Source organism: Vombatus ursinus, unplaced genomic scaffold, assembly GCF_900497805.2.
Source record: "Vombatus ursinus unplaced genomic scaffold, bare-nosed wombat genome assembly UNPS02014812.1, whole genome shotgun sequence".
Classification (NCBI taxonomy): domain Eukaryota; kingdom Metazoa; phylum Chordata; class Mammalia; order Diprotodontia; family Vombatidae; genus Vombatus; species Vombatus ursinus.
This window is the reverse complement of record NW_020954590.1, coordinates 19,031,208-19,055,632: the sequence shown is the minus strand read 5'-3', so window position 1 is coordinate 19,055,632 and position 24,425 is coordinate 19,031,208. Positions and strand designations below refer to the sequence as shown.

Below are 24,425 nucleotides of genomic sequence, written 5' to 3'. Positions count from 1 at the left end.
CATGATTATAGTATGACCGATTCTACTTCATCTGACTCCAAAAGAAAACTTTCCACTGCACTAACATACCCTAATAAAGCCTACTTCTGCATAAGGAAATGGGAAAATGGAAGCATAAAGGACTTGATTCATATCACATGGTGGCTACAGTGAAATTTAGGCTTATGGATGGTAAGCTCATTGAGAGGACAACATTTTCTCACTCTTTAGAAGCCAAAAAGCTATAGGAAAAGTGGGTATTGAAATGAGTTGTGAATCCCCCATCAGTAAAGGACCTTAAACTCAGTGTTCTACAGGGGGAAAAACCTTAGATTGAGACCCAGGAGACCAGGAAGATCTGGGTTTGAGTCTCAGGTCTGTCACTAGGACCTCTGTCAGTCAGTCAACAAGCCAACAGTGTGCCAGGTACTATGCAGGTATTAGAACAGATCACAACCCTTCTGGGACTCACTTTCCTCCCAAGAAAAATAGATTAGATGTTAAAATAGATTAACATTTTACTACTAAAACTTTGCTACTATTAAGAATAATACCCCCCCACCCTGAAAGTCCTACATTAGACTCAAAGACTGCCTTTTTTAAATTTTTTCATTGAAAATATTTAACTGTGACTGCAGAAGTGATTGTGGAATGAAAGGTCTTAGAATACTATCTGTAGGAAGTTGGAAAACCTACCTCACTCCTACTCAATACTCTTTTACTTATAAGCATGACAACCCAAAGTACCAAAAATAGTATTTTAATAATAGCAAATAGGAAATACTATGTGATGTTGGCAGTGGCAGGTGTTTAATGCTCTTTCTTTGAGGTTCTCAAGGGCACTCACAGTCTTTCAGTCAGTAACATTCATTAAGTGCCTACCTTTGCCAGGTAAAGTGGCTGGCAACTGTTTTGCTTCTGTTGGTATGTTTGTCATCTATATGGTCTACTCATCCTCCACTGGTCACCCTTCATTGACTTGGCTAACTACCATGTGGCCAGCTGATGTTTCTCCTACCATATTTAGTCATTGTTATTGGTTGGTGGGTCCTTGCATTTCCTGAGGATGGTTACTTTCCAAGCTATCTGACCATTGCATGATCTCTTCATTTAATATGCTCTAAATATTAACAAAAGGAAGCCATGGGATGTCTTTCTTGATTTGGCAAGAACTTTTACTAATTGCGTGTGTGGTCTTGGGTGAGTCATTTGACCTCTGTGAGTCTCAGTTTCCTCATTTATAAAAAGAGGGAAGGCATTAGATTAGAGAGCCAGAAATTCTATAATTCTTCAAAATAAAATTTTACTATCAGCATAGTGCAGTGGAACGTTTTCTTTTGAAGCCAGATGAAGTAGATTAGGTTCTCAACTCTGCTGCTAGCTACTTGAGTGACCTTGGGCAAGTCACCTAACCTCTATGGACCTAATTTTCTTCATATGTAAAATGAATGGGGTTCTTTCCAGTTCTATATCTATTAAGCTATTATCACATGATCCAAATTGAGCTACCAAAACTCTTTTAAGGGCTGTCCTGCCTAAATGAAGTTCCTTTATCCTTCTAGTCATATCTAGGAACACTTAGGATTGGGCCTTTTTGTGTCTTCCCAGTAGACATCTGGGGATTAGTTACATTTTTTTTTTTTTAGGCAATTGGGGTTAAGTGACTTGCCCGGGGTCACACAGCTAGTGTCAAGTGTTTGATCTGAGGCCAGGTTTGAACTCAGGTCCTTCTGATTTCAGGGCCAGTGCTCTATCCACTGCGCCACCTAGCTGCCCTGAATTCTTCCCGAAGTATTTTTTTCTTTTTTTCTTTCTTTCTTTCTTTCTTTCTTTCTTTCTTTCTTTCTTTCTTTCTTTCTTTCTTTCTTTCTTTCTTTCTTTCTTTCTTTCTTTCTTTCTTTCTTTCTTTTTTTGGTGAGACAATTGGGGTTAAGTGACTTGCCTGGGGTTAAGTGACTTGCCTAGGGTCAAGAGTCTGAGTAAGTGTCAAGCATCTGAGGCCAGATTTGAACTCAGGTCCTTCTGACTCCAAGGGCACAGCTCTATCCACTGTGCCACCTAACTGCCCCCTCAATAAGATTCTTAGAGCAAGTAATGGGGAGTAATGTCTTTCTCCTAATCACTACTACTCAACACTCACCCATCTCAATAAGTTACAGACATCTTCTGGTGCCTCTTTTGTCCAGTTCAATCTAAAACACTTATTAAGTGCCAATGACATGCTAGGCACTATACTAAACACCCAGGGCAAGAAAAACAGTCCCTGCCCTCAATGAGTTTGCAATCTAATAGGGAACATAACACACAAAAGGAGTCAGGAAAGTGTAGGTAAGAGAGGAGAGGAGAGGGATGGGAAAACAGGGGGCACTTGTCCAGTGACAGCTTGTTCTGTGGAGTTGAAAACAGGTAGGGTAGCAGATGCAAGGTGCAGTGATCTGAGTTCAGTTTCTCCCCTCCATAAAGGAAGGTGGGAGGAGTTTGGTACTCCACCCCCCAGCCCTCCCAAACAGAGGGGAGAGGAGGCTGAGGGAGATGGAGTCAATCAAAGCTTGCATCAATAGTGTGGTGATGAGTTTAGAAGTGATGAGCTTACCCTGGGAAAGATGTCTTGTTTTGTGGATTTGAAACTAGGCAGGTCAGCAGAGGCAAATTGGAGCAAATGATGTTCTCACTGACTTGACTGGGAAGTCATTGCCATTAATTCCATCTCTAAGACTACTCCAAGCCCTATGCTATTCCAAACTTCATAGGAAAAAGGATGATATGTCATTCCTTATAGACTACTTCCTAGATGTTTAGGCAGCTAATCATCAACCAATCAACATTAAGCTCCAACCATATGCCCGACACTGAGCTTGGAGTTGGCGATATTAATACAAAAATGAAATAATCTCTGCTTTTAAGAACATTACATTCTAACGGAGGAGACAATAAGTACATACATATATACAACATAAATATAAAGTGAATAAATACCAATATATATGAAATAGTTAAACATAGAAATTTGGGAGGGAAGGAACTAGTAGTGGGGATGTGTGTGCCTAAAGTATACCTTAAAGGAAGAAAGGCACTCTATGAGGCACAGCTAAGGAAGGAGTGAATTGCAGGCATTGGAGATGACTATTTCAAAGGTACAAGGATGAGAGATAGAGTGTAGTGAGCGAAAAACAGAGAGACCTAGGTTTTTGGATTAGTACCATGCAAGGGGTGGTAGTAGTAATGAATATGTACTGAAACTGAAGGGATAGGTTGGGGCCAAGTTGTGTAAGATTTATACATACATATATATATATATATATATATATGATAGAGGAGTTTATATTTTATCCTAGGAGCAATGGGAAGCCACTAGAGTTGGTTGCATAGAGGAGTCCTATGGTCAGATCTATGCTTTAGGAAAATTACTTCAGCAGCTATGTGTAGGATGGGACAGAATGGTAAAAGATTTGAGATGAGCAGACTAAATAGGATTATTACTATTGTAATAGTCTAGGTGAGAGATGACGAGGACCTGGTTTAAGGTGACCTTGATTACTTTTCAGTTTACTCCCATGATGTACTGGGACATATTACTCAAACTAAGAATATATAAAACTACTACCACCAAAATAATAACACAGAATTGTGAGATGCAAGGAACTTCAGAGTCCATAAAAAGTCAAATCTGAACTAGAGCCAGAATAGCCTTGACAAGATAGTTGACAGGTGGTCTTTACATTTTCCTTTGCATACCTTCCATGATTGCGAATCTACCACCTCATGTAGGAAGTAGGAATGGAGATTGTTCTTTGCTTTTCAGAGGTCTCAATCCACTTTTGGATAAGTCTAGTTTTAGAGGAGCTTTTCCTAACATCAAGCTTAAACTTGCCTCTCTGTAACTTCCATGCATCGATTGCTCTGAATTTTGTCCCCTGCGACCTAGCAGAATAAGTCTAATCTATCTTCCACATGTCAGCTCTCCAAATACTTCAGACAGCTATGACAGGTTACAAATAATAACTTTCCTTCCAACATCTCCTCGAGCCAATGAGTGTGTAATAGTTGTTGATGTAGCTGATATAAAACTGTTCAAATAATGTAGATAAGACCATCTTATACTAAATTAGCGATATGGGAGAAAGCAAATAGTTCATATTGATATATTATCCTCCTCCCAACAATCTCCAGCCTTTTCATTTCTTCCTGTCCTCCTGATCCATCATCCTTTCTTTAATTTTGCTTTTCCTCCCTTCATACTCTTGTCTTCATAATTTTGACCAGTTTTCTTCCTTTGAATTCTCAGCTCCTTTGTCCTTTTGCTATTTACATCTTGCTAAACCCACAAGATAGGCCATTCCTATGCTGCTCCTGCTTCCATGCTGGTGAACACTGATGGAAGAATGACAATTGAACTTGACTTGCCACAAATTTATATTATTTAATCAACCAAACTGATTAGTCATTGAGTATTTATTTATTTATTTGCTTTTTGGTGAGGCAATTGGGGTTAAGCCCAGGGTCACACAGCTAATAAGTGTCATGTGTCTGAGACCGAATTTGAACTCAGGTCCTCCTGACTCCAAGGCCAGAGCTCTATCCACTGCACCACCTAGTTGCCCTCTATTGAGCATTTATTAAGCATCTATCATGTACCAGGCACTGTTTTGGTCACAGAGGACATAAAGCCAAAAAAATGAAACAATCCTTGCCATATGTATATAAGTAAGCATCCATTAGAGGCAGCTAAGTGGCTCAGTGGGTAGAGCACTGGGCCTGGAGTCAGGAAGACCTGAGTTCAAATCCAGCCTTACCAGCTGTTGTAATCCTGGATAGGTCATTTAAGCTCTGTTTACCTCAATCCACAGGAGAAGGAAATGGGAAACCATTCCAATATCTTTGCCAAGAAAACCTGTATGGCCTGAACAACAAAAAGCATTTATTACTAGATGAATTTATATAGAATATGTACCAAATAAACAAAGGCCTAGTGGGATTATGGAGGTTGATAGAACACCTTGAGCAATATTTTACCCCCAGACTAGTCAGTGAAATCACAGAATGTAAGGGGCAAGTAATAAGAACAAGGAAGTGTTAAGATCTTAAACTGCAAAGAAATGCCCATACTTTTGTTGCCCTATGTGGGGTATAAAGTTCTCTAGTCAAGCTTGATAGAATTTGAGAGCAGAGAGTAAGTGGATGACAGAAGGACTGGCCATGTCCCTCATGGCCCTTTCAGGAGCAAGACCAATTTGTAACTCTAGAATGGAAGGAAACAGTTTATGAGGCTGCTCTGAGTAAGTGTGAGCTCTCACGGTGGAGGAGATAGTCAATATTAGAGGGAGAACTCTGCTTTTGAGAGGGAATTAATTAAATGTTTGTTTGTTTTTTTCTTTCTCATGCATCTGCCAGAGGCAGCCAGGGAGAGATGGGATTTCTCTTTCTTTCCTCTTTCCCTCTTGAGTGGTGTCTTACAGTAGACCTACTCACCATAAGCAGCAGGGAGCAGCCCCAGTTATCAAGGTATGTGACCAATCTGAGAATCATAATCTTGGTGAGTCAAAAAGATAGCCAGTCTTGTAGCTTAATTGTTGAGAAGAACAGGGCCAGGGAGCCCAGGTGAATGAATGGCCCAGTAGAGATTCTGTGCTTTGGGGGGAACAGTAGGCAAGAGAAAGGATATTAGGGTCCTGTAGTGACAGAAGTATGAGTTGTTTGACCATGTGTGTGTCCTACATTTTCACCTCCTTAGTAGTTTACTCTATGCATGTGCCAATTCTTCCCATTGATGCCATGTGTAGTTATTCGAATGTACATCTCAAGTCTAGGGGAGCGGATGTCCTCTTAAGAGACCATCTCAGTAAATGTCTTTGCTATGAACTAATTGTGTCAACCAACTGTCAAAATAAACGAATTGGTGGGGGCTTAGGAGCTATAGTTTTAGGAACATAGACTGACAGAATACTTTGACCTAGAGGTAGTTGTTCCTTGGGGAGCCTAATCAAAGTGAAAATTGGGAAGGGATTTCTAGAGGGGGTGCTATACCAAGCAATTTGAGGAGAGAAGGGACTAGGATCTGTGGCATAAGGAAAAAAATTAAACTAAGTCTTGGAGGAAAGAAGAGCTTTTAAGAGGTAAAGATGAGAAGGGAATACATTCTAGACATCTGGGAGAACCAAACCAAACAAAGGTTTGGAGATGGGAGATACGGTGTTGAGTGCGAGGTATGACTAGAAAGTCACTTTGGCTAGACCATAGAGTATAGGAAGGTGAGTAATGTTTAATAAGATTGGAACGGTTTTCTAGGGCCAGGCTGTGAAGGGCCTCAAAAGATGAACAAAGGAGATTGTATTTGATCCTAGTGGCAATGGGGAGTCACTACAGCTTATAGTGCTAGTGACTTGACTAGAACTGCCAGGAATAGTCAAGATGCTAAGGTCCTGACTAAATATATGACTAATTCTCTACCAATACAATAAATAATTGCCTCAGAGCCCACATATAATCTTAAAAATTTTAGCATTGAACGGAGACTCATAAGCACACAGCTGAGATTCTACAAAAAATATCAATGGGGACAAACCCTAAAAAATAGCAGTGAGTATTTTTCACAGACGCCCGGAGGACATAAAAATTTTATGACAGCATTAAAATTCCTGGATCAAGCTCCTTTCAGGGATAGAGTGCCATATTTTTAAAGACTCTGATTTATTATCTAGATAATGAACTCATGAAAACTAAGATAGCATAAGGTAAGGCGTTTCTAAGTTGACTCTTTTGAATGAAGAGAAGAGGAACTCTTTTTGAATTTTACTGACCAGAATTTCAACAAAAGGAAACAACAACTTAGTTTATTTGAAACCTGTACATGGTTCTACAGTACCCTTTGTATTTAATCTCTTCTAAATTCCTCCTTTGGTATGTAGTGTCACAAGGGATGACTCCCCCCACACCCCGTCCCCCAAGGATGGAAGGTCAGACTTGCATGTTTGATGTTAACATCTTAAGATATACCATTCTACATAGAAGTTCATTTGTAATGGCCTCTTGTTATTCCTTTAGGGCCAGGGTTCTTAACCTTTTAGGTGTCATGGACCCTTTTGGCAGTCTGCTGAAGCTTATGGATCCTTTGCAGAATAAAGTTTTTAAATGCAGAAAGTAAAAACCACAAGATTACAAAGGGAACTAATTATATTAAAATATGTTTATCAAAATATTAAAAAAAACCCAGCTCATAGACTTTTGGTTAAGAATCTCTGCAGTAAAGTTCTTCCTCTCTGTTGGTCATACTGGAAGTGAGGCAAGAGCTAAAAGGTTTGGGCAAGAGTTTTAAAGCCTAAGTTCTTAAAGGCTTGTAAGCTACCCTCCCTTTTATCCACTCCTAGGATGGCATTCTATTCAGCAGGAATTAATATATTTTGAATATCCATGGTCTGAATATACTGGTAGGATGTAATTGGCTATTAGAATATACAGAGTAGTAAAGTTTTCTTTTCTTAATAAAAATAATGGTTAGCAAATAGAAGCAAATTAAGTATGAAGTAAAAATGTAAATTTGCTAATTAATTCCAATGAATTTATTAAGTGTGTAGCCAAGAAATAGGAAATCCTATGGAGGAGCATGGTAGAAGATTATGAGTAAAGTCACCTCATAAAGGGTAAAGAAGAAAGGCTGACCGAAAACTTGGTGAAAGACCTAACTAAACCAAGTCATCCTGAGGTCATTTTTGGATGAAACTGGAAAGAAGGCAACAAAACAGAGGAAAAATGGAAAAGATCTGTCAACATTTCTATACTAAGCTCTCTGTTTCTACTAATGCCAGTGGGGCCACCACATTTAGACTGTAACACTATGATATCCAATGTGCTATGTGAGGAAATAGAAATGGTGCTAACAAAAACAAAAATGAGAAGGGCAGTTGGATTAGATTAAATATATATGAATGGAAGAGTTTGTATTAGGTGCGACAGTTTTGAGGGCCTTCAGTAATTGATTCCTAAGAGATCTGAAAGAAGGGAGTAAGCCAAATGTTTGGAAAAATCACAGATTTAAATGTTAAATTGTAAGGTTCTACATAAAGGTGAAGTCTAATTACTAGAGTTTTTTTATATTAGAAATCCTCTGAAATATTGAGAAAACAATTGTTAACAATTGGTAATGAAGGATTTAGAACCATCTAAATCCACTACTAAGATTTGTGACTCCTGATAGGACAAAATGTTTGCAATGACTTTTGCTAAGAACACTGGCCTTGAAATCAGAAGTTGTAAAATAAGGTCCCATGTCTGATGCCTACTAGTTAATTCAATTGTAGCCAAGTCATGCACCATTCCTAAAACTTCATTTCATCAGCTATTAAACTGAGATAATACATAGCTACCACCCATACAAGTTTGTTGTGAGAAAAGTGTTTGTAAATATTAGCTCAATATAAACTACCTTCCAGCCAAACTGGCCTATTTGCTTTTTTTTTTTCATACATAACATTGCATATCCCATTTCTATGTCTTTGTAAAGGTCCTAATACCTAATACTGACTCCCTGTATGAATGAAGGTGACTTTATTTAGAATCTCCAGTTTCCCTCAAAGCTCAGTTCAAGACTTAATCTCCTACCTAACATGTTAATGTCAGCCTGAAACCACTTTGTGTTTATTATGTGTATGTTTCATATTTACTTATCTTCCCATGATAGAAAACAAGTTCCTTGAGGTCAGGGACTTGTAAATTTTTATCTTTGTATCTGCAGAGACCAACATAGGACCTGGCACGATAGTGGGATTTTTTGGTAAATGCTTGTTGCTTGGTTGCTTGAAATGTGAGTTATTATTGCAATAGTTTTTCCCCCCACTAATATTTAATATTGTTTTGTGAAAAGGGAGCATGGTTGATTATTGTCCTTCATTCTCGAAGAGGACCAAAATGACACCACTATATCAGAGTAAAGTTTCAGTGTGTTGACTGTGGCTGATCAGACCAATATGAGCTCAGAATACTCTACCACAGGTTGGGTACAAATAGTCCATGTGGACATTTGGGGTGGATTCTTTAAATTTGTACATCTTGTGTTTCTTTTGAGCTACTTCAATTCTGCTTTGCTCATAGACCACAGCATCTTATTTGATGGGAGACACCTGTTCAGTACACATAACTATGTATATATGCATATATACGCACAACAACAATAACAATGGCCAACATTTATATAGAGCTTACTCTGTGCCAGGTACTGTGCTAAGCTCTTCATAATTATTATCTCATTTGATCCTCACAACAACCCTGGGAGGTAAGTGCTATTATTAACCTCATTTTACAGATGTTGAAACTGAGGAAAACAGAGGTTAAGTGACTTGCCCAGGGTCACTCAGCTACTAAGTATCTGAGGCTGGATTTGAACCTATGTTTTCCTGACTCTAGGTCAGGTGCTCTATCTGCTGTGCCACCTAACAGCCCCTTCTCTACCTGAAAATTGAACCTCTGCAGTTTTCTTATTCCTGGTTTTTAAAAACACTATTAACTTTCCTTCTATGTTTTTGGTTCTTTTGGTTATTTAACAGAAATTGTGAAAACACTAACAAATCATCAGATATATCAAAAAGCTATGTCTCAATGGAAAATATACATTTATCCTCTCCATTATTACCAAGGATGCTATCTCCCAGTGCTACTGGTTCCTTGTTACTTCTCCTGATCCCAAATGGTGAGCATACTAGTTTGTAACATAGAACTCAATGTTCTTCCCAATATGATGTCTCAAGAAAACCAATAGAATTAAGGAAGAATGGAGAGTACATGAAATATTTTCTAGTGTGTCATCCAACTACTATTCACCCCAGGTTCTAGACTTACTTTCCTAGCTTTAAAAAAAGACATCTGGCTTTTGATTTCAGATGTGACTCCTTCTGCCCAAAAGGTTCTAGTCAGTGAGATTATTATTTAGGTTCTGAATATTCCTACTATAAATACATTTTTCTCTAATTTTTATGAAGAGAAATCATAGTATCTGTAGAACCCACTGAAGTATAATGGGTCTGTTTTCTGCCCATAAAAACAAAACAAAACAAAAACAAAAAACAAAAAACAAAAAACAAAACCACCATCTGGAAAAATTGTTGCTCTCGGAAATATAACCCAATTGGTTGTTCATGTAAATACAAAGCAAACTACAAGGGCAAAGCATATCCATAAATGGAACCGGAGGGGAAGTTAGGGTCAGGGGCACAAGGGAGAAAGGAAATGACCATTTATTAAGCACCTATTGTGCTAAATGCTTTACAACTATTATCTTACCTGATCCTTTTAACTCTCGGGGGAAGGTGCTATTGTCATCCTCATTTTACAGTTGAGGAAACTGAGACAGATAGAGGTTAAGTGACTAGCCCAAAGTCATGCAGCTAGTAAGTGTTTTGGGCCAGATTTGAACTGAAATCTTTCAGACTCCATGTCTAGGGCTTTATCTACTAGCTCCCTAGCTTTCTCTGGAGTATGTGCATCACAGAAAGGCCCAATAGCATTTTCCTCAGGTACCTGAATCTTTCAGGGATATTACATGTTTCTTTCTAATAACAACAACAACCATAAAAAAAACCCAACTTGCATTTATATAGTGCTTTAAAGGTTGCAAAGTACTTTACATATGCTATCTCATTAAATCCTCACAACAAACCTGTGAGGCAGGCACTATTTTTATCCTCATCCTATAGATGAGGAAGCTGAGGCTGAGAGAGATCAAGTGACTAGTTCAGGGTCACTCAGCTAGTAAGTGTCTGATGCATATTAAAACTCAGGTCTTCCTGGATCCAAGTCTATCACTCTACCCATTGTGCCACCGAGATGCCTTCTCTGATGAGCAAAAGTGACCAAGGGCCCCTGCCCAAAACACTTGGGATAGAAGATTAGTTTTGTAAGGATAAACCATAGGAATGCATTAGGGTTCTTTTGGAGAAAGATGCTTTAATATTTGTAGAAGTGATGATTTTATTAGTATTGCTGCTCTCTGTACTGATGTAGCTAATAACTTCCAGACCTTAATAGTTGATCTTACAGAGTTTTCTACTTGGCCGCTACTCGACATGGTGATGAACTTTCACGTGGGAACTTCTCTGAACTTAGGCTGGTCATCACTGGGCCTGTACTGAAGCTTGATAGGACTTGTCAGAGCTTGTAGTTTGCTGGTATAGCCTCTGAGAATCAATCAATCAATCAATGAATCAATAATCGTTTTTAAGGTACCCACTGTGACAGTGAGTCAATGAACATTTTAAAGCGCTTATGTGCCAGGAAATGTTCTAGATGGTGGGGACACAAATACAAAAATTAAATTAATTAACTCTGTCCTAAAGGGGTTTACATTCTATTGAGGGAAGAAATACATATTCATATAACTACATTTTCAAGGCGAATTGGGGAGGTAGGCATTAACAGCTGGGGGAATCATGAAAACCCTCATTTATATAATGATATTTGAGCTGAACTTTGAAGGAAACTAGAGATTCTAAAGAGACAGAGGGGAAGAAGGAGTGTGTTTGAAGAATAAGGGACAGGCTATTCAAAGACACAGGGAGAAGAGATGGAGTGTTATATGTGAAGAACAGTAAGGAAACCAATTGCCCTATCTGTAGGTGTGTGAAAGGGAGTACTGTGTAATAAGAATGGAAGAATAGGTTAGAACCAGGTTGCAAAAGAGCTTTTAAATGCCCGTTAGAGGTAATAGGGAGCCACTGGAGTTTATTGAACAGAGAAGTGACATGGTCAAATAGAAAAACTATTTTAGCAGCTGTGTGGAGGATTATGGAAAGAGGAGAGACCTAAGGCAAGAAGACCAATTAAAAGGATATTACCATAATCTAGGCAAGAGGTGATGAGGGCCTGCTTTGGAAAAGCAATGGTAATCTCAATGCTAAACAGAAAAATTAGAGTAGGGCCTCAGTAGAAGTTAGGACAAAGTTAGTATAACAAATCAAAAAAAATAAAACTATTACAAAATTTTTCTTTTCCTTCCAGATTTGATGGTCAATCAATCAGACTATGAAAATTCAATTAAATTTAATTCAACAAGCATGTATTTAGCAGCTCCTCTACTCCAGGCCTTGTGCTATGTAATGGGAATGTACATTAGAAAAAAATAGTCCTTGACCTCAAGCAGCTTACATTCTACTGGAAGGGACACAAAATGGATAACAATGCAAAATAGATGTAAAGCAATTTTGTTGGATTTTGGATGGGGATTGCTAACAATTGGAACAAAGGTGCACGATCATCAATTTACATTTATGATTTCCAAGGATATTGGGTTAAGAAATCAGTCAACTAGAGATGGTTAATTCTATCTCATTCAACATGAAGCAAGTCTAATGTACATTTTTCAAGTCACAGAGACTCAAATCGGTATGGAGAAAAGACCACACATTTAAAAGATCCAAAGTATTGTAAAGAAAGAGTATGATGATAAAAAATAAAGGCAATATATGTGCCCTGTGAAACATTGTTTATTTCTCATAATCTTATTTACTCTTTTCTTGGATTTTGGATCTGACTTTTTTGGGTGCCACCCTGTTCTCTAGTTTTCATTGTAATTTCACACTTGGCCAAAGAACAAGGGAGCTGAACAAAGCTGTTGATATGTAAATAACAGCTTTGAAGATGGAATCACCAGATTGTTCCTAAAGAGAAAAATTATAGTTGCTTTTTTTGACCAGATAGCAAGAAAAAAAAATTACCCCCATGTATAATTTCAATTGCTTTCTCAAATCACAAAGTCCATTATGCTAGAAGCAGAATGATTTTAAACATGCTAGACTTTCAAGAAAACTGTCTAAAAAGCATCAAACTACAGAGTGAGGTTGTATTTCTTTGCTTCAATCTTATCAATTACAAGCATTTTTATTTGTGATCTTTTTTATAGCATAATTTGAATGTCTGATAAAAGTTACAGATTTAGAAAACCCAGAATAAGGAAACACTTCTTACACCTATTGCATTTTTGGTTTGTTTAAATTAAACTAATAGAATAAGAGTACTGTGCATTGTCAATCAGAATATCACAATACCACATACTGGCTATCAGTTTTCCAAATTCCTTTTTCATACATAAATAAATCACCTGGAAAATAATTCAAATAATTATCAAGTTCAAATTAAAGTGACATTAAATTTCTTAGTTAACATCATTTATCAAATGCCTTCTATGTTTTTGAACTATTGTGGTTCCAAAGGGCTAATATTCCTTGAGAGAAATGATTATTTCTCTCTTATATTAGTAACTAATTATTGAATTAGGACCAAGGGTTTTTCCCCCTTTTCTATTCCTAATTCAGAAATCAGCCCCTGTAGGTTATTAAGGCAGTCTTTGAAGTGCAGGGCTGATAATAAGAGGGAAAACTTAAATCTGTTCAAAAGGCAAAGAAATTTTAGTTTAGGTAAATTGATGGATTCTGGCCCATTGTGTTTTACTCAGACAAGCTTTTTGTCAGACTGGTGAAATGGTACTCTTTGACCAAAACTGAGAGATAGGAGTCATGTCCCCTAGCCTCTCATTAGAATAAACCCACCTCTCATTACAATATTCATTCTTCTCATTATTTGTTAACCATTCAGAGTTGATTTCCACCCTCAGATGCACCTCCTTTTCTAAAGGCTTTGTAAGTATTGAAAGTTTCACAAGTAGCATCTCTTTGGTCATGGAGAGTACAAATGAGTTCTTTTGGTTAATCTACTTGCTAGCAGTGGTTGATAAAACTGATAATAATTTACCCAGAAACTCTGTCTCTTGAAAATGTTTACATGGGACATCTTAGTTCTGGGCAAGCTTCCAATGCTGCCCCTTACACTCTGGCTCTGGCTCTCTTTATTTTCTTTTTAAAGCTTTCAGAGGGTCAGCACATTGTCTTCATGATAATGTCTGCCATCATTCTTTCTTTTATCTTGGGTTTCATTCATCCAGCTAAGCCTCTGGAGCAGGATATGTCCTGTTTTCTAAATTCTGCTACTGGATCATATTTGACATAAACACATGATCTTTTTTCACTCTTCCTCTCCTCTCCTCCCCCCCCCCCCCCCCACTTAATAGCTGCAGGAAAAATATAGTGGATTAATATGACAGACCAAAAGGGAAAGTGCAAACTCAGAATAGAGTTTAACTCCAGTCTTTCTGCAAATGTGGTTGGCAACAAGGCTTTGAACTTCCTTAGCTTTCCCTCATTTCCTGAGAGGACCCATTCTTTTGGTTCTAGAATAGGAGTTCTGAACTTAGAATCTGTGAATTCTGTGTATGTGTGTGTGTGTGTAAATACATTGATAAATGTATTTCATTGCAATTCTTTTGTAATTCTATGTATTTCATTTTATTAAATTTAAAAAAAAAACATTACTCTAAGTCCATAGGTTTCAGCAGTCTGTCTAAGGGGTCCATGATACACACAAAAAATTAGAATTTCTCTTTTAGAGCATATGTTTAGAATGGGGAAGGGACTTTTGAATTGATCTAGTCTGACCTCTTTATTTTATAGATGAGTACATTGAGGTCCAGAGAGGTTTTGAACTGTTCAGTATTTCATGGTTAGTAAATGACAGCTGGGATTTGAACCCCGGTCCTCTGACTCCAAATAGCTTTTTGCATTCCACCACACTTTTCTTCCAGAAGCTAGCTAGTGATAATTTTATCTAGGATGGATGGTAGTCCAAACTCCCAGGTTCTTAGTTGCTGTAAATTTGAGCTGGCATGGCTTCTAAATATTCTCAGTCCTTTTATAATCTGGTTTCCTATCTTTAACTCCAGGTACAGAACCCCAGAGTTTTTAAGGATGACCTTTCCCTGTCTGGTGTCTACAGAGTTCTCTCATTGACTTTGGACTATTAGGCAAAGACCACAGAGCCATATCTCTCATCCTAACTGGAGTACTCTAAGATACTGGAACCCTAGCTATCCTATCTTGGCCCTTGATTCCCTGGGGAAAAAAGGTATTTCTCTGCTTAACCATGATGCATTTTTCTCTATGGATTCAGTCAAGTACTTTATAGCTACCTCCTTCAAATCCCTAAAAGACTTGATTTCTCTGGTTCTGGTTCTTTGGAAGTCTTATGTTTCTAAGACCTTTACTTATCTGTCCTGTTGATTTGCCTGAAATAAATTCACTAATTGGTTATTAAAGCTGGTTTTATCTTTTTTTTGGCAAAACATGGTCTCTTCACTCCATACACTGTGTTATCATCTAGACTTAGATTTAATAAGCATTTATTAAGTGTCTACTAAGTGCTAGATACTATACTAAGTGCTTTACAATATTATCTAATTTTATTCTTACGACAACTCTGGGACATAGATACTATTAACATTTCCATTTTACAGATGAGGAAACTAAGGCAAACAGTGGTCAAGTGACTTGCCCAGGATCACAATGCTAGTAAGTGTATGAGTTTATATTTGAATTCAGTTCTGCCTGAGTCCAAGTCTAGGAAATGATCCACTGGGCTACCTAGGTACTGCTAGGCCCATTTTCTCTTTACAGACCTTACGCCTTGATGGGACTCAAGAAAATGAGCTTGATTTCATCATGAGTAGTCTTTGTGAAGATCTGTAACCAATTGACTTTCTTTTCACCTTTCAAAGTCCATGTAGTTGTATGTTCCACTAAGTTACTGACTCCTTTCTGAGAGACTGACACCTCTAGCTCTTAGCTCACTTACTGATAGGTCCTGAGCTCAAAGAATGAAAAGGGCTCGGGTAATCCTCTCCATCTAAGTCTCCAGCTTATCTCTGATGACTGTCTTTTCCAACTTGTAACTCCCAATGCCCATTTCCTTAATATAGCCCCTTAGAATATTATCACTTATGGAGCTAAAAGTAAAATTAAACAACAGCAAAAAATCAAAACCAAGATAACAACTCTCAAATATATAGTTATAATATAGACAATTTCCACTAGAGTAAAGGAAGACTCACTCTGTGATCATTTTCTTTAGCAGGTTACAAATCAGTATTGTACAAAACACGTTGTCTGATTTTATGGGTCTTATGACTGATTCTTTTTTCCTTCAGAAATTCAGGATAGATTAATATATAAGTTCATAAGATCTAGAACTCAAAGAGACCTAAAAATTATCCAGCCCTCTCATTTTACAGATGAGGAAATGGATGTCCAGGCAAGTTTAGGTGACTTGTCAGGGTCACGTAGGAAGTAAGCCTCAGAAGTTGGATTTGAATCCATCTTCCCTAGCTCCAGATTCAATATTCTTTCCAGTATACCATACTCTAAGTCTAATAATATGCATTGATACCAACCTACACGGGCAGAGAGTTCGTCCTTATGAGGATTCCCCATACCAATAAAATCAGAGGTCTAGTCTCTATCCCTATGCATATCCCTAATTATCTGATTCACTGTGTGACTCTCTGGGTGCCAAATAAGTACCTGATAGTGAAGATCATAAGTGCCAATAACCAAGAAAACACAATGTTTTATACACAATAGGTAATTGATATTTTGGTTGAGTGGAAGACATCTCTCATTGACTCTACTTATTATTAGGCCAATGTGAAATTCATCTTGGGGTGATAATTAAATAAATTACCATTTCAACATTTAGAATGATGGAAGCTGTCACCATGCTGGGGCTATATCTCCAAAGTAGCAACATAGACCAAAAGAAAATTCACATATTTCAGTCTATTATTGGATGTTTTGTCTATATCACATTCCCAGATGCAGGTCTTTCTCAATAGGTGTATGACTGAATATTTGCATGTAAGTCTACATGGTTACTGTCCTTCACACACAAATTACCTAGGGCTAGGCAGATAATCACAGGTTCAATGAAGGATTACACACATTTTCACTGCATGTTGAAAGAGGAGTTCAACAAAGCTATTCTGTAAAATTGTATTAAAGAGACTGAGAGAAACTTATGTGTGTTACTTGCTCTATATGTACCCTTTTCAACCAGACTTTTGATTTCATCAGTATGGTAAACTCTTAGGGAGGAAATTCCCTCTACCAATACAAATGTTCTATAACTTCTATAATGTCAGAGAGTTTTCAAGGATACTAAGATGTAAAGGATGGCAGCTAGGTGGTGCAATGGATAGAGAGCTGGTCCTGGAGTCAGGAGAACCTGAGTTCAAATCTGGCCCTAGATGCTTACCAGCTATGTGACCCTGGGCAAGCCATTTAATCTTGTTTGCCTCAGTATCTTCATCTATAAAATTAGTTGGAGAAGGAAATGACAAACCACTGCAGTATCTTTGCCAAGAAAGCCCCAAATGGGGTCATGAAGAGTTGTTCACAACTGAAACGACTGAAAAACAACAGAAACCTATATATTGCTCTTTAACATTTGCAAAGTGCTTTATGTATGTTATGTCATTGGATCCTCACAACAGACCTTTAAGGTAGGAGTTATTATTATCAGACCTGTCCTGACTCCAGGTCTAGTGTTCTATCTACTCTCAGAGTTATCAAACTCTGCCTGCCAAAACCTGAATGTAGCTAAAACAGATTAAAATGTAATTGGGAAATGTTTAACAAAATAAATAAAAATACAACATAAATAATGTTAATTTGTAGCCAATATGTAGCCTGCAGGACCTTTTTCTACTCGAGTTCAACACCTAAAACATTTAACTGCCTCTGGAAAGAGAAGGTTTTTTTGTTGTTGTTTTTGTTTTTTTAACGAAGGGGCATAAAGTGGAATAGGACATGAGTAATATCTTTTTTTTTTAAATAATATTTTATTTTTTCCCAATTGCATGTAAAAACAATTTTAACATTCATTTTAAAATACATGGAGTTACAAATTCTCTCCCTCTCTTGCCTCTTCCCTGGGATGGAACATTTTGATATAAGTTATACATGCTCAATCATGCCAAACATATTTCCATATTAGTTGACATGAGCACTATCTTCCAGAATTTGAGAGGTCAGTATGTGGAAGAGAGATAGAGTTGTTCTTCTTGGCCTCAAATGGAAGAATTAGGAGCAATGAATGTAAGTTAATAAGGGATAATTTTAGGCTTGATGTCCAGAAATGCTTCCCAACAATTAGGGTATTCCAAAAATAGAATGAGCTACGTCAAGAGGTGGTGGTTTGCCCTTCATTTAAGGCTTTCAAGAAAAGACTGGCTGAACACTTGTTGACTGCTCATCATATAGGGGTGATCCTTCTCAGTTTGGTTGTAGAGGGGATTTTTTTTCATATATATAGAGTGGACTAGATGGCCACAAGGGTCTCTTCCTGAAATGCCATGATTCTGTCCCTTCCAACTCTGAAATTCTATGATTCTCTTTTTAAAATCCATCCATCTTCCATCCATTCACCCATCCATCCATCCATCCATCCATCCATCCATCCATCCATCCAACAAATATTTAAATGCAATATGCAGAGCACTATGTAAGGTACCGGGAGAGATAGAAGACACTATATCTAGCCTCATGAGCTTGTGGTCTAGCATTAATATGATTTACAAAGTATGACATTTGCTAGCCTTTAGATATATCTCAGAAATAAACTCAGTTTTATTCAGGAGTGGATTATGGAATTGGAAGTGGATGGAATCAAGGAAAAGTATAGGTTTGGAAGGAAGCATGAAAATGTTGAGAAAATCATAGCAAGATTCTGAAAAAAGAGGATATGAATACATAATCATGTATAAAATTTTAATTTAAAATAATGCCATAAAGTCATATAACATGATTCTTTTGAGAAACACATTAGACTTCATACTTAACATATGCTTGCTCTAGAAGTCTGGGTTATACTTAGGATCAGGGGCAGAAGCAGCAGCTGTCTACATGGTGTGTATACTTGATACTTTATCATAGGAAATTGTTTTGTTGTACTAACCATTGTCTTCTTCATTGGCTCTCTCTCAAAATGGAAGCACACTTGGGAAGGGTGACTAATATCTTGGCATGAAGTAGTTTTTAGCTGACTGCTTCTCTGCAGCACGTGAGTAGATTTGGGGAAAAAAGAGGAAAGCTGCAAAAAGATCGAGCTAGTTCATAATTTGGTACTGTAGTGGACAGGCAGAAAAGCACTTCCCTTTGGTGGGTCACTGGGAAAAAAAATCCAGATAGCCCCTGGTTTATTGGTCTTTGACCTATTGTTGCAAGTACTGAATAATTTTCTTCTGAATATCTGATTCAACCAGTATTGGGTAATGCCTAGAACTTGGGCTGTGGATAGAGTGCCGGGCCTGGAATCAGAAAAGCTCATCCTCCTGAGTTCAAATTTGGCCTCAGACACTTAGTAGCTGTGTGAACCTTGTCAAGTCACTTAACTCTGTTTGCCTCAGTTTTCTCATCTGTAAAATGAGCTGGAGAAGGAAATGGCAAACCACTTCAGTATCTTTGCCAAGAAAATACCAAATGGCATCTTGAAGAGTCAGACATAACTGAAACAACTGAACAACAAAGAAATTGGGTGAAATAATGGACATCACCAGCACCAAGTAGGTAAGATATATCTTTAAGCCAAAAATTATTATTATTATTAAGTAATAGTAATATCTGACATTTATATAACACTTTATAAATGATGCTGTTTGATCATCATAATATCCCTATGAGATAAAGAGGTAAAATTATATGCCTATGGCCCACAAATAGTATATATGGGACCCATGATTCAAACCCAGGTCTCTGCTGACTACAGTTACAACATTCTTTTAATAGAGCATTACCTCTTTATTACATGCCCAGCACTATACTAGGTTTACATAATCTACTGGAAAACCATAATGACAGTTCTTGCCTTTAAAGAGTTTGTGGTCTTTTAGGGGAGGCATATAATATGAATTATTAGATAGCAATGTAAGACAGTATGCAATTCAGTACCACAAGAGTTCAGAGAAGAAAGAGATCTCTGATACCGAAATAGTTGAAGCAGGTTTGATAGAAGAGATGGCCTTCAAATATAGGTAGGATTGCATAGGTGGTATGGAGGGCTAAAGGGATTAATTTTGGAATGAGAAAATCATATTGATTATGGGGACATAAAAAGAGTGGCTTGAATGATGAGAATATGGCAAAATATTGAAGGAATGCTGGGACTTGAAGAGGGTGGCTTCCACTAATGGATGTAATTTTGGATGTGATAGCAGGTAGTTCTTCAAAAATAATTTTAAAATTCCAAGGAAGAAGAAATAAGGCAATCTCTCTTCTTTTTTAAAGTAATAATGGCCTCTAAAAAGAGTAAGGAAGAGAAAAATGAAGATATAAAAGAGGAAAAATTATATAGGAAAATATTTTTTTTAAATCCAAAACCTCATTGAAAAATTTGTTAGGAAGTATAAGAATAACTTAAGTGGGGAAAAAATCCTAATAGAAATCTTTTTATTATACTGATTGGTGATACAGGACTAGCATCTATCTTATAATCTAGTATGTTATGTCAGGTCTTACAAGTCAATTTATTATCACTATTATGCTTCTGGGATATATCTGAATCATTATAATAATAAGATTTATCCTAAGGGAATAATAAAATAGATCCTAATATGACTAGAGCGGTATTGAAGCCAATATGTTTCAGGTACTTGTTTGCCTGTCTCAGAAGGAAAAATATGGAGAGGCAAGTATTTAGAGTGAATGAAAATTTTTCTAATTCACAATCAAATGAAAATGCTTTGGGCCCAGAGCCAGGAAATATTCTTGGATTGGACTTTGTTCAGCATTCTAAATTTAAACAGCTGTAATTTCTTTTTTTAAGTTCCATCTGATTCAACCTTTCTGAAATGAAAGATTTGCCTGTAGAGGAAAATTGGCATTTCTTCCTAAAGGTGGAACACAATTTGTAGGACTTGTTTATTCTCTAACAATGAACACTCTCTGTTTGTGTTATATGTTTGCTCTATGTTTGTCCTATAGTAAAGATACAGATAGTTGCTAATTTAATTAGATATCACAGACTGCATGCATAATATACATACATATGCATAACATGCATATACTATGGGCAGAACTATTCAATGATCCACTGATTATTCATATCAAGCAAAGTATAAAATAGGGAGGCATATGCTCGTATGAGATACATGATCTGTGGTGCTGGGGAATACATCCTGAATGGAGGCCAAGCAGAGGAAGGAATTCCAGTGGTGAGGATCTTTCCAACCTTTTCAGCTTTTTTTTTCAGCTTTCTTCTGTGTATTGTCTTCATCCATTAGACTGAAAGCTCCTTGAAGGCAGGGAATGTCCTTTTTTGTATCTGTATCCCCAGTGCTTAGCTAGGAAAGGAACCTATAAACTCATTTACACTATAGTCTAAATGACTGATAAGGCCCAAAGTGTTAAATTTCCCAGGAATATTTGTATTTTAACAGGAAGCAGACAAATGAATATCTAATTTGGAATTTCAGACAAGTCCAGGAGGGGAATTTTTTCCCCCTTATCATGAGACGGATCTCCTGGAACTCCTGAAATTAGCTATGTTGGCAATGTCTTATTCCATGTGTACATAAAAGTGGCCCTAGAAATAAAATTCAGAGAAGATTTACTTTCTTGCCTTCCTTAGAATTTGTCTTAGCTAATCAAACAGGCAGAGACAAGTGAACAAAATGCCCAGTGTCCATCCGTAGAATTTGGCCATTAGTACAAAATATATAAATATATTTATCTGTATTTAGATATTCTCTCTCTCTCTCTCTCTCTCTCTCTCTCTCTCTCTCTCTCTCTCTGTCTCTCTCTCTCTCCTTTCCTTTTCTCTGTCTGTCCAGGATCGATGATGTAAATTGTCAGCAAAATGGACCCAGAACTGAAGAGAACAAAATTTAAGGGATGAGAAATATTAATGAAACAATTAGAGAGTAATTAAATGTTGGTGAGGTATGTCAAAGCCTAAGTTCACTCTTTTCAGGCTGCAGTTCAGGACTCATAATATATATCCAAGGAGTCATATCACATAGTCCTCTTTCCCTTTGCTGAGATGAATAATAATTGTAATAGTGACTTTGTAAAGGAAAATATTTAGTTGTTAGTAGTGCATATAGAAGGCAGATAGGTGGCACAATGAAGAGTGCCAGACCTGTATTAAGGAGGACTCATCTTTCTGAGTTCAAATCTGGGCTCAGACACTTACTTGTATATGACCCTGGGCAACTCACTGAACTGTGTTTGCCTCAGTTTCCTCATCTGTAAAATGAGCTGGAGAAAGAAACAGCAAAGCACTCCAGTATCTTTGCCAAGAAAACCCCAAATGGGGTCATAAAGAGTTGGACACAACTGTAACAACTAACAACAATAAAAACAGTGCATAGAGTTTAGTAATATAAACTTAAAAGGAAAAGTACCTAACTGATGCTACTGGCTCCAATTTATAATAAATTGATTGCACCGTTTATTGGGTACCAATAATAGCATATGCTTCAAGGGACTCCAGAAGTATGCTTACAGAAAAACGTAAAATCGTTGCTGGGGTAGGAAGAAGTGGGAAGACAAGGTAAGAGGTATAAAGCCTGTAAAATCATAAATGTATAGATATAATTATTCACCAAATCTCAGTAGATAAGACCTAGAAGTATGATGATGTTGATAGTTTACATAAAAAGCATCTTAAAAAGTGAATTTCATTATAGAAGTATCATCCCCATTTAGCACTACCAAAGACAAAAGGCATTTTGGGGAAAAGAAAAATTAAGTTCTACTTTATACCATTTCTAGTAAAAAAAAAAATAGAACTTGTTACTCCATTGTTAAACACGGATAATCTTTGACACTTTTGATATTATTATCAATGTAGATATTCCTTCCCATAATTTAGATCACAAACCATCCATGACTTCTTCTTCTATTCAACTCTTCTTTATGTCCTCAAGTAAATCCTTCCTCGTGGAGTTACCCAATGTACTGAGGACTTTTTTTTTAGATCTCTTGCTATTACATGGAGACCAGGCTAGTACAAGGGTTGCCTATTAATTGTTTCCCTTGATCTGCACTTAGTACGTGATCAGCCTACCTTTTTTTCCTTTATATAAATATGCATTATATACATAGATCCAATATCTTAAACTACATTGCACAATTTTTCATCGATAACATGTAGCAGCCTAATCACACCCACTATACATCTCTCTACTGCCCTTAGGTTGATCTGCAACTTTAAATGACTGGAGACATTGGTATTCTATTGTTTTCAGCCATATAAGATTATCATAAAAATAATGATGTTGAGCAGATTAACCTTTGTTTCAGAGAGAAACTCTGGGTCATTAAAGTGCTGACCAATTTCCTCAGTGTCTGTTCTTTCCCTCCTGATGGCTCCTGGGCCCAGTTCATCGTGCATTGGTAGTGTCTGTCCATGGAAAACGCATTAATGTACTAACTCAATGAGTTGGAGTCCAATTTCATATAACAGTTTGGATAATAGGAATTCTTCAAATGGCAAATAGAGTCACTACACTAGGAGTTCCTTACAAAGATACAGACCCAAAACTAAAAGCACAAACCCTAATCCAGTGTTGAAGCCATTTGTTCACTTATTGCTAGGGGAATGTGGTCATGAGTTTGTTAATTAATTAACCTCAATTATTTTATGCAAATTGCTAATTAACTCCAGAGAAAGAACAGAAGGGAAGGGTTTTTTGTTTGTTTGTTTGTTCCAAGCATCCAGACATCTGTAGTTCTATAGACCAAGGAGAAAACTAGAAAGAGATGGAATTTTGTCTTAAGGATTGTAGAAGGAAGTAATACCTACTAAGGCCCTGACATGTAAGCCTGGATAGTCCTTTTTTTTCCACTCCTAAAAGGCAGGGAAACTTTCCTTCTGGTTTGATTGATTCAGAGAGATTAAGTTTTAGCCCTTGACAGGCTTTCCCATTACCTTAGGCATAAAAGGGTCAGCTCACAAGGAATCAATGTGCTTTTAAACTTGGTAGATATTACATTCAAGTGTGAATCACCACATCCTACACACCCTGCTAACTAGACATTTCCATATGAAGATGGGAGATCGGGGATGCCTACCTGAACCAGCGTTATAACCTTGCTGAGTAAACTCTCCATGCTATAGCTAAATATTATGTTCTTAATTGTTGTTCAGTCAAGTCATTTAGTCCGACTCTTCATGACCCCATTTTGGGTTTTCATGGCAAAGACACAGGAGTGGTTTGCCATTATCTTCTCTAGTTCATTTTGAAGATGAGGAAATTTGGCAAACAGGATCAAGTGACTTGCCCAGGCCAGAGTAACACAGCTAGTAAGTGTCTGAGGCCAGAATTAAACTCATGAAGATGAATTTTTCTGATTCTAGGCCCAACTTTATCCACTGCACCACTTAACTACCCTTCTTAACTGTTAGATAGTCTTATTTCATTATAATCCCAAATCCGAAGCACCAGCCCTGCCAGAGTTAAGCCTATGGAACCACAAAGACATAAGGAGAGCAATTATAAAAGAGAGAAAAAAGTTTCTAGCTGGAGGTAGCAGTTCAGTTCAGAAGGAAACAGATGCTTTTCTTTATACCATCAGAAAGAG

The 24,425-nt window shown here is 37.3% G+C and overlaps 1 protein-coding gene across 1 annotated transcript in view; it reads right to left on the bottom strand.

Annotated features, from left to right (window-relative positions):
* Window positions 1-24,425, bottom strand: part of LOC114054185 (potassium voltage-gated channel subfamily B member 2) — a 440,542-nt gene that overhangs the window by 211,663 nt on the left and 204,454 nt on the right. The gene's annotated exons all lie outside the window — the stretch shown is intronic.